Here is a 12,792-nt window from a genome sequence, read left to right as displayed (position 1 = left end):
AAGATAAAAATCATTCATATGGTGAAGACCTGGTAACCGACATTAACAAGATGCATATATAAGAATATCCCCATCATTCCGGGACACCCTTCGGATATGATATAAATTTCGAAGTACTAAAGCATCCGGTACTTTGGATGGGGTTTGTTAGGCCCAATAGATCTATCTTTAGGATTCGCGTCAATTAGGGTGTCTGTTCCCTAATTCTTAGATTACCAGACTTAATAAAAAGGGGCATATTCGATTTCGATAATTCAACCATAGAATGTAGTTTCACGTACTTGTGTCTATTTTGTAAATCATTTATAAAACCTGCATGTATTCTCATCCCAAAAATATTAGATTTTAAAAGTGGGACTATAACTCACTTTCACAGATTTTTACTTCGTCGGGAAGTAAGGCTTGGCCACTGGTTGATTCACGAACCTATAACAATATATACATATATATCAAAGTATGTTCAAAATATATTTACAACACTTTTAGTATATTTTGATGTTTTAAGTTTATTAAGTCAGCTGTCCTCGTTAGTAACCTACAACTAGTTGTCCACAGTTAGATGTACAGAAATAAATCGATAAATATTATCTTGAATCAATCCACGACCCAGTGTATACATATCTCAGTATTGATCACAACTCAAACTATATATATTTTGGAATCAACCTCAACCCTGTATAGCTAACTCCAACATTCACATATAGAGTGTCTATGGTTGTTCCGAAATATATATAGATGTGTCGACATGATAGGTCAAAACATTGTATACGTGTCTATGGTATCTCAAGATTACATAATATACAATACAAGTTGATTAAGTTATGGTTGGAATAGATTTGTTACCAATTTTCACGTAGCTAGAATTAGAAAAATTATCCAATCTTGTTTTACCCATAACTTCTTCATTTTAAATCCGTTTTGAGTGAATCAAATTGCTATGGTTTCATATTGAACTCTATTTTATGAATCTAAACAGAAAAAGTATAGGTTTATAGTCGGAAAAATAAGTTACAAGTCGTTTTTGTAAATGTAGTCATTTCAGTCGAAAGAACGACGTCTAGATGACCATTTTAGAAAACATACTTCCACTTTGAGTTTAACCATATATTTTGGATATAGTTTCATGTTCATAATAAAAATCATTTTCTCAGAATAACAATTTTTAAATCAAAGTTTATCATAGTTTTTAATTAACTAACCCAAAACAGCCCGCAGTGTTACTACGACGGCGTAAATCCGGTTTTACGGTGTTTTTCGTGTTTCCAGGTTTTAAATCATTAAGTTAGCATATCATATAGATATAGAACATGTTTTTAGTTGATTTTAAAATTCAAGTTAGAAGGATTAACTTTTATTTGCGAACAAGTTTAGAATTAACTAAACTATGTTCTAGTGATTACAAGTTTAAACCTTCGAATAAGATAGCTTTATATGTATGAATCGAATGATGTTATGAACATCATTACTACCTTAAGTTCCTTGGATAAACCTACTGGAAAATAGAAAAATGGATCTAGCTTCAACGGATCCTTGGATGGCTCGAAGTTCTTGAAGTAGAATCATGACACGAAAACAAGTTCAAGTAAGATCATCACTTAAAATAAGATTGTTATAGTTACAGAAATTGAACCAAAGTTTGAATATGATTATTAACTTATATTAGAATGATAATCTACTGTAAGAAACAAAGATTTCTTGAGGTTGGATGATCACCTTACAAGATTGGAAATGAGCTACCAAACTTGAAAGTATTCTTGATTTTATGTAACTAGAACTTGTAGAATTTATGAAGAACACTTAGAACTTGAAGATAGAACTTGAGAGAGATCAATTAGATGAAGAAAATTGAAGAATGAAAGTGTTTGTAGGTGTTTTTGGTCGTTGGTGTATGGATTAGATATAAAGGATATGTAATTTTGTTTTCATGTAAATAAGTCATGAATGATTACTCATATTTTTGTAATTTTATGAGATATTTCATGCTAGTTGCCAAATGATGGTTCCCACATGTGTTAGGTGACTCACATGGGCTGCTAAGAGCTGATCATTGGAGTGTATATACCAATAGTACATACATCTAAAAGCTGTGTATTGTACGAGTACGAATACGGGTGCATACGAGTAGAATTGTTGATGAAACTGAACGAGGATGTAATTGTAAGCATTTTTGTTAAGTAGAAGTATTTTGATAAGTGTATTGAAGTCTTTCAAAAGTGTATAAATACATATTAAAACACTACATGTATATACATTTTAACTGAGTTGTTAAGTCATCGTTAGTCGTTACATGTAAGTGTTGTTTTGAAAGCTTTAGGTTAACGATCTTGTTAAATGTTGTTAACCCAATGTTTATAATATCAAATGAGATTTTAAATTATTATATTATCATGATATTATCATGTATGAATATCTCTTAATATGATATATATACATTAAATGTCTTTACAACGATAATCGTTACATATATGTCTCGTTTAAAAATCATTAAGTTAATAGTTTTGTTTTTACATATGTAGTTCATTGTTAATATACTTAATGATATGTTTACTTATCATAGTATCATGTTAACTATATATATATATATCCATATATATGTCATCATATAGTTTTTACAAGTTTTAACGTTCGTGAATCACCGGTCAACTTGGGTGGTCAATTGTCTATATGAAACATATTTCAATTAATCAAGTCTTAACAAGTTTGATTGCTTAACATGTTGGAAACATTTAATCATGTAAATATCAATCTCAATTAATATATATATAAACATGGAAAATTTCGGGTCACTACAGTACCTACCCGTTAAATAAATTTCGTCCCGAAATTTTAAGCTGTTGAAGGTGTTGACGAATCTTCTGGAAATAGATGCGGGTATTTCTTCTTCATCTGATCTTCACGCTCCCAGGTGAACTCGGGTCCTCTACGAGCATTCCATCGAACCTTAACAATTGGTATCTTGTTTTGCTTAAGTCTTTTAACCTCACGATCCATTATTTCTACGGGTTCTTCGATGAATTGAAGTTTTTCGTTGATTTGGATTTCATCTAACGGAATAGTGAGATCTTCTTTAGCAAAACATTTCTTCAAATTTGAGACGTGGAAAGTGTTATGTACAGCCGCGAGTTGTTGAGGTAACTCAAGTCGGTAAGCTACTGGTCCGACACGATCAATAATCTTGAATGGTCCAATATACCTTGGATTTAATTTCCCTCGTTTACCAAATCGAACGACGCCTTTCCAAGGTGCAACTTTAAGCATGACCATCTCTCCAATTTCAAATTCTATATCTTTTCTTTTAATGTTAGCGTAGCTCTTTTGTCGACTTTGGGCGGTTTTCAACCGTTGTTGAATTTGGATGATCTTCTCGGTAGTTTCTTGTATAATCTCCGGACCCGTAATCTGTCTATCCCCCACTTCACTCCAACAAATCGGAGACCTGCACTTTCTACCATAAAGTGCTTCAAACGGCGCCATCTCAATGCTTGAATGATAGCTGTTGTTGTAGGAAAATTCTGCTAACGGTAGATATCGATCCCAACTGTTTCCGAAATCAATAACACATGCTCGTAGCATGTATTCAAGCGTTTTTATCGTCCTTTCACTCTGCCCATCAGTTTGTGGATGATAGGCAGTACTCATGTCTAGACGAGTTCCTAATGCTTGCTGTAATGTCTGCCAGAATCTTGAAATAAATCTGCCATCCCTATCAGAGATAATAGAGATTGGTATTCCATGTCTGGAGACGACTTCCTTCAAATACAGTCGTGCTAACTTCTCCATCTTGTCATTTTCTCTTATTGGCAGGAAGTGTGCTGATTTGGTGAGACGATCAACTATCACCCAAATAGTATCAAAACCACTTGCAGTCCTTGGCAATTTAGTGATGAAATCCATGGTAATGTTTTCCCATTTCCATTCCGGGATTTCAGGTTGTTGAAGTAGACCTGATGGTTTCTGATGCTCAGCTTTGACCTTAGAACACGTCAAACATTCTCCTACGTATTTAGCAACATCGGCTTTCATACCCGGCCACCAAAAATGTTTCTTGAGATCCTTGTACATCTTCCCCGTTCCAGGATGTATTGAGTATCTGGTTTTATGAGCTTCTCTAAGTACCATTTTTCTCATATCTCCAAATTTTGGTACCCAAATCCTTTCAGCCCTATACCGGGTTCCGTCTTCCCGAATATTAAGATGCTTCTCCGATCCTTTGGGTATTTCATCCTTTAAATTTCCCTCTTTTAAAACTCCTTGTTGCGCCTCCTTTATTTGAGTAGTAAGGTTATTATGAATCATTATATTCATAGATTTTACTCGAATGGGTTCTCTGCCCTTCCTGCTCAAGGCATCGGCTACCACATTTGCCTTCCCCGGGTGGTAACGAATCTCAAAGTCGTAATCATTCAATAATTCAATCCACCTACGCTGCCTCATATTCAGTTGTTTCTGATTAAATATGTGTTGAAGACTTTTGTGGTCGGTATATATAATACTTTTGACCCCATATAAGTAGTGCCTCCAAGTCTTTAATGCAAAAACAACCGCGCCTAATTCCAAATCATGCGTCGTATAATTTTGTTCGTGAATCGTCAATTGTCTAGACGCATAAGCAATCACCTTCGTTCGTTACATTAATACACAACCGAGACCTTGCTTTGATGCGTCACAATAAATCACAAAATCATCATTCCCTTCAGGCAATGACAATATAGGTGCCGTAGTTAGCTTTTTCTTCAATAACTGAAACGCTTTCTCTTGTTCATCATTCCATTCAAATTTCTTCCCTTTATGCGTTAATGCAGTCAAGGGTTTTGCTATTCTGGAAAAATCTTGGATGAACCTTCTGTAGTAACCAGCTAGTCCTAAAAACTGGCGTATGTGTTTCGGAGTTTTTGGGGTTTCCCACTTTTCAACAGTTTCTATCTTTGCCGGATCCACCTTAATACCTTCTTTGTTCACTATGTGACCGAGGAATTGAACTTCTTCCAACCAAAATGCACACTTTGAAAACTTAGCGTATAATTCTTCCTTCCTCAATACTTCTAACACCTTTCTCAAATGTTCACAGTGTTCTTGGTCATTCTTTGAGTAAATAAGTATGTCATCAATGAAAACAATGACAAACTTGTCAAGGTATGGTCCACACACTCGGTTCATAAGGTCCATGAACACAGCTGGTGCATTAGTTAAACCAAACGGCATGACCATAAACTCCTAATGACCGTAACGTGTTCTGAAAGCAGTCTTTGGAATATCATCTTCTTTCACCCGCATTTGATGATACCCGGAACGTAAGTCAATCTTTGAATAAACAGACGAGCCTTGTAGTTGATCAAATAAGTCATCTATTCTTGGTAGTGGGTAGCGGTTCTTGATGGTAAGTTTGTTCAACTCTCGGTAGTCGATACACAACCTGAATGTACCATCTTTCTTCTTGACAAACAAAACAGGAGCTCCCCACGGTGATGTGCTTGGTCGAATGAAACCACGCTCTAAAAGTTCTTGTAATTGGCTTTGCAGTTCTTTCATCTCCCTGGGTGCGAGTCTGTAAGGAGCATGAGCTATTGGTGCAGCTCCTGGTACAAGATCAATTTGAAATTCAACGGATCGATGTGGGGGTATTCCCGGTAATTCTTTCAGAAATACATCGGGAAATTCTTTTGCGACGGGAACATCATTGATGCTCTTTTCTTCAGTTTGTACTTTCTCGACGTGTGCTAGAACAGCATAGCAACCTTTTCTTATTAGTTTTTGTGCCTTCAAATTACTAATAAGATGTATCTTCGTGTTGCCCTTTTCTCCGTACACCATTAAGGGTTTTCCTTTTTCTCGTATAATGCGAATTGCATTTTTGTAACAAACGATCTCTGCTTTCACTTCTTTCAACCAGTCCATACCGATTATCACATCAAAACTCTCTAACTCTACTGGTATCAAATCAATCTTAAATGTTTCGCTAACCAGTTTAATTTCTCGATTCCGACATATATTATCTGCTGAAATTAATTTACCATTTGCTAATTCGAGTAAAAATTTACTATCCAAAGGCGTCAATGGACAACTTAATTTAGCACAAAAATCTCTACTCATATAGCTTCTATCCGCACCCGAATCAAATAAAACGTAAGCAGATTTATTGTCAATAAGAAACGTACCCGTAACAAGCTCCGGGTCTTCCTGTGCCTCTGCTGCATTAATATTGAAAACTCTTTCGCGGCCTTGTCCATTCGTGTTCTCCTGGTTCGGGCAATTTCTAATAATGTGGCCCGGTTTTCCACATTTATAACAAACTACATTGGCATAACTTGCTCCGACACTACTTGCTCCGCCATTACTCGTTCCAACACCATTTGTTCCTTTCGTTCTATTAACCCCTGGTCCATAGACCTCACACTTCACCGCGCTATGACCATTTCTTTTACACTTGTTGCAAAATTTGGTGCAGAACCCCGAGTGATACTTTTCACACCTTTGGCATAGCTGCTTCTGATTGTTGTTGTTGTTGCGGTTATTATTGTTGTTGGGATGATTGTTGTAGTTGCTGTTGTTGTTGTTGTTGTTGTTGTTGTTGTTGTTGTTGTTGTTGTTGTTGTTGTTGTTGTTGTTGTTGTTGTTGTTGTTGTTGTTGTTGTTGTTGTTGTTGTTGTTGTTGTTCTTGTTGGGCCGTTTGTTGTAGTTGCGATTGATGTTGCGATTGTTGGGATAATTGTTGCGATTATTGTTGTAATTGCTGTTGTTGTTGTATTGGTGATTCTTATCACCATTTTCCTCTCACTTTCTTTTGACTTGCTTCACATTGGCCTCTTCAGCAGTCTGTTCTTTAATTCTTTCTTCAATCTGGTTCACGAGTTTGTGAGCCATTCTACATGCCTGTTGTATGGAGGCGGGCTCGTGTGAACTTATATCTTCTTGGATTCTTTCCGGTAATCCTTTCACAAACGCGTCGATCTTCTCTTTCTCATCTTCGAATGCTCCCGGACACAATAGGCACAATTCTGTGAATCGTCTTTCGTATGTGGTAATATCAAATCCTTGGGTTCGTAACCCTCTAAGTTCTGTCTTGAGCTTATTGACCTCGGTTCTGGGACGGTACTTCTCGTTCATCAAGTGCTTGAATGCTGACCACGGTAGTGCGTACGCATCGTCTTGTCCCACTTGCTCTAGATAGGTATTCCACCATGTTAACGCAGAACCTGTGAAGGTATGCGTAGCGTACTTCACTTTGTCCTCTTCAGTACACTTACTTATGGCAAACACCGATTCGACCTTCTCGGTCCACCGTTTCAATCCGATCGGTCCTTCGGTTCCATCAAATTCCAAAGGTTTGCAGGCAGTGAATTCTTTTTAGGTGCATCCTACATGATTTCCTGTACTGCTAGATCCAAGGTTATTGTTGGTATGTAGCGCAGCCTGTACTGCGGCTATGTTTGAAGCTAGAAAAGTACAGAATTCCTCTTCATTCATATTCACGGTGTGTCGAGTATTCGGTGCCATTTCCTTCAAAATAGTCAAATGGAACAAGTTAATCATACAGAATATTAAGAGTAGTTAATAGTATTTCGTAGCATAATATGAACTCATTTATAAAAGCTTTTTCTTCATATTAGCATTTTATAAGTTTAAATTCGGGTAGTACCTACCCGTTAAGTGTAGTGACCCGAACTTTTCCATGTTTATATATATTAATTGAGATTGATATTTACATGATTAAATGTTTCCAACATGTTAAGCAATTAAACTTGTTAAGACTTGATTAATTGAAATATGTTTCATATAGAAAATTGACCACCCAAGTTGACCGGCGATTCACGAACGTTAAAACTTGTAAAAACGACATGACGATATATATATGGATATACATATGGTTAACATGAGATTATGATAAGTAAGTATCTCTATAAGTATATTAACAATGAGTTACATACATATAAACAAGACTACTAACTTAAGGATTTCGAAACGAGATATATATGTAACGATTATCGTTGTAACGACATTTAAATGAATATATATCATATTAAGATATATTAATATATCATAATATCATGATAATATAATAATTTAAAATCTCATTTGATATTATAAACATTGGGTTAACAACATTTAACAAGATCGTTAACCTAAAGGTTTCAAAACAACACTTACATGTAACGACTAACGATGACTTAACGACTCAGTTAAAATGTATATACATGTAGTGTTTTAATATGTATTTATACACTTTTGAAAGACTTCAATACACTTATCAAAATACTTCTACTTAACAAAAATGCTTACAATTACATCCTCGTTCAGTTTCATCAACAATTCTACTCGTATGCACCCGTATTCGTACTCGTACAATACCCAGCTTTTAGATGTATGTACTATTGGTATATACACTCCAATGATCAGCTCTTAGCAGCCCATGTGAGTCACCTAACACATGTGGGAACCATCATTTGGCAACTAGCATGAAATATCTCATAAGATTACAAAAATATGAGTAATCATTCATGACTTATTTACATGAAAACAAAATTACATATCCTTTATATCTAATCCATACACCAACGACCAAAAACACCTACAAACACTTTCATTCTTCAATTTTATTCATCTAATTGAACTCTCTCAAGTTCTATCTTCAAGTTCTAAGTGTTCTTCATAAATTCCAAAAGTTCTAGTTTCATAAAATCAAGAATACTTTCAAGTTTGCTAGCTCACTTCCAATCTTGTAAGGTGATCATCCAACCTCAAGAAATCTTTGTTTCTTACAGTAGGTTATCATTCTAATACAAGGTAATAATCATATTCAAACTTTGGTTCAATTTCTATAACTATAACAATCTTATTTCAAGTGATGATCTTACTTGAACTTGTTTTCGTGTCATGATTTTGCTTCAAGAACTTTGAGCCATCCAAGGATCCATTGAAGCTAGGTCCATTTTTCTCTTTTCCAGTAGGTTCATCCAAGGAACTTAAGGTAGTAATGATGTTCATAACATCATTCGATTCATACATATAAAGCTATCTTATTCGAAGGTTTAAACTTGTAATCACTAGAACATAGTTTAGTTAATTCTAAACTTGTTCGCAAACAAAAGTTAATCCTTCTAACTTGACTTTTAAAATCAACTAAACACATGTTCTATATCTATATGATATGCTAACTTAATGATTTAAAACCTGGAAACACGAAAAACACCGTAAAACCGGATTTACGCCGTCGTAGTAACACCGCGGGCTGTTTTGGGTTAGTTAATTAAAAACTATGATAAACTTTGATTTAAAAGTTGTTATTCTGAGAAAATTATTTTTATTATGAACATGAAACTATATCCAAAAATTATGGTTAAACTCAAAGTGGAAGTATGTTTTCTAAAATGGTCATCTAGACGTCGTTCTTTCGACTGAAATGACTACCTTTACAAAAACGACTTGTAACTTATTTTTCCGACTAGAAACCTATACTTTTTTTGTTTAGATTCATAAAATAGAGTTCAATATGAAACCATAGCAATTTGATTCACTCAAAACGGATTTAAAATGAAGAAGTTATGGGTAAAACAAGATTGGATAATTTTTCTCATTTTAGCTACGTGAAAATTGGTAACAAATCTATTCCAACCATAACTTAATCAACTTGTATTATATATTATGTAATCTTGAGATACCATAGACACGTATACAATGTTTCGACCTATCATGTCGACACATCTATATATATTTCGGAACAACCATAGACACTCTATATGTGAATGTTGGAGTTAGCTATACAGGGTTGAGGTTGATTCCAAAATATATATAGTTTGAGTTGTGATCAATACTGAGATACGTATACACTGGGTCGTGGATTGATTCAAGATAATATTTATCGATTTATTTCTGTACATCTAACTGTGGACAACTAGTTGTAGGTTACTAACAAGGACAGCTGACTTAATAAACTTAAAACATCAAAATATATTAAAAGTGTTGTAAATATATTTTGAACATACTTTGATATATATGTATATATTGTTATAGGTTCGTGAATCAACCAGTGGCCAAGTCTTACTTCCCGACGAAGTAAAAATCTGTGAAAGTGAGTTATAGTCCCACTTTTAAAATCTAATATTTTTGGGATGAGAATACATGCAGGTTTTATAAATGATTTACAAAATAGACACAAGTACGTGAAACTACATTCTATGGTTGAATTATCGAAATCGAATATGCCCTTTTTTATTAAGTCTGGTAATCTAAGAATTAGGGAACAGACACCCTAATTGACGCGAATCCTAAAGATAGATCTATTGGGCCTAACAAACCCCATCCAAAGTACCGGATGCTTTAGTACTTCGAAATTTATATCATATCCGAAGGGTGTCCCGGAATGATGGGGATATTCTTATATATGCATCTTGTTAATGTCGGTTACCAGGTGTTCACCATATGAATGATTTTTATCTCTATGTATGGGATGTGTATTGAAATATGAAATCTTGTGGTCTATTGTTACGATTTGATATATATATATATATATATATATATATATATATATATATAGGTTAAACCTATAACTCACCAACATTTTTGTTGACGTTTAAAGCATGTTTATTCTCAGGTGAATATTAAGAGCTTCCGCTGTTGCATACTAAAATAAGGACAAGATTTGGAGTCCATGTTTGTATGATATTGTGTAAAAACTGCATTCAAGAAACTGATTTCGATGTAACATATTTGTATTGTAAACCATTATGTAATGGTCGTGTGTAAACAGGATATTTTAGATTATCATTATTTGATAATCTACGTAAAGCCTTTTAAACCTTTATTTATGAAATAAAGGTTATGGTTTGTTTTAAAAATGAATGCAGTCTTTGAAAAACGTCTCATATAGAGGTCAAAACTTCGCAACGAAATCAATTAATATGGAACGTTTTTAATCAATAAGAACGGGACATTTCAGTTGGTATCCGAGCGTTGGTCTTAGAGAACCAGAAAATTTGCATTAGTGTGTCTTATCGAGTTTGTTAGGGGATGCATTAGTGAGTCTGGACTTCGACCGTGTTTTCTTTAAAAATGATTGCTTAACATTTTTGTTGGAAACTATATATTTAACATATGAATATTATGTGATATATTAATCTCTTAACGTGTTTGATATTATGTGATAGATGTCTACCTCTAGAACAAGTTCCATTGACTCACCTAATAATAATGAAGAGTCAAATGTAAATTGGAATGATTTATGGACTGATTCACAAGTTCCCGAAGAGGAACCGGAAGAAGAGTCGGAACCGGAAGAAGAATCGGAACCGGAAGAAGAATCGGAACCGGATGAAGAAATAGAACCGGTGGGGGAAATAATAAAACGGTTAAGTAAAAGAAAATCCTCAACCAACCGACCAAAGTTAATTATGGTCAATGGTGTTTCCGCCAAGGAAGCAAAATATTGGGAGGATTACCAATTCTCCGATGAATCGGATTCCGACGAGAATTCCGATGATGTTATAGAAATTACCCCAAATGAATTTAAAAAGGCAAAAGAAAATAATAAAGGAAAGGGCATAAAAAATAGAGAAATCTAATTCCAACCCCGATGAACTTTATATGTATCGTCAACCCCCGAAGTCCTTAAGTTGTAACAATGACCCGGGAACCTCTAAACCACCAGGTTTTTCTAAACCAATGTGGACAACGACGGCTCGTATTAGGGGAACATCATATATCCCTAGAAACTTGGCAAAACGAACCAAAACCGAAGAAGAAGAAACGAGCGAGTCGGAATAAGATAGTTGTATTCGTGTGGTGTAATATATGGAATATAGTGTTCTTATGCTTTATGATATATGTAAAAATTGCTTGTATTAATAAGTATTTTTTTTATGAATCTAACTCTTGTCTATTTTACAGTTTAAAAACACAAAATGGATAGACAACCCAATATTTTAAGAGACCTACCCGGAGACATGATTGATGAAATCTTGTCTAGAGTCGGCCAGAATTCTTCGGCACAACTATTTAAGGCGAGATCAGTTTGTAAGACATTCGAAGAACGTTCCAAGAATGTCTTGGTTTATAAGAGACTTTCGTTTGAAAGATGGGGGATATCACATTGGGAAACCCATAAGTTACGATGTGTTTACTTTGACGCATATATTGCGGGGAACCCAAATGCTATTTTACGCAACGGGTTAAGAAATTATTTTGACTCAATATATCCGAATATTGGACTTCGTGATTTAGAAAAAGCGGCTAACATGCAACATAAAGAAGCATGTTATGCTTACGGATTAGTAATGTTCGCTTCTCACCAAAGTGAGAACAAGAACATCGGGCTACAACTATTAAACAAAACGTTTCCACAAGTGACGGAGTCGGTAATTGGGGTAAGAAATGAGGTTTTTAGATTATTACGGGACTGTTGGACATTACGTAACCCTCGTCCCTTTGACGACGTTACAACACGCTGTCTTATCAACGGCCATAACGGTTATGTTCCACAAGACCAAGGATGGGAAGTAATCCTAGTAAAACCAGAATGCATGACTTGTTTCTGGACGTATGAATTACGTGTCTTTATTGCCTTTGCTGAACGACTTGTGTACTAGCTAGAATTATCTTCATAACCATCTTGTATCAAATTTATTGTGTGCTATATTTCATGCTATATGTAAAATAAGCGGTATTGTAAGTTTGTAAAATATTGTGAAAAAGTTTGAACGCGAAATATTATTATAATCAGTTTTTCATATAGAATTGTAGTAGTTGAATTGTATATTAGCTACTAAGTATGAACTTAACGGGTAGGTACTACCCGAATTT

This window comes from Rutidosis leptorrhynchoides, chromosome 3 (assembly GCF_046630445.1).
Source record: "Rutidosis leptorrhynchoides isolate AG116_Rl617_1_P2 chromosome 3, CSIRO_AGI_Rlap_v1, whole genome shotgun sequence".
NCBI lineage: Eukaryota > Viridiplantae > Streptophyta > Magnoliopsida > Asterales > Asteraceae > Rutidosis > Rutidosis leptorrhynchoides.
The sequence above is the reverse complement of the archived record's forward strand: the minus strand, read 5'-3'. Positions refer to the sequence as shown.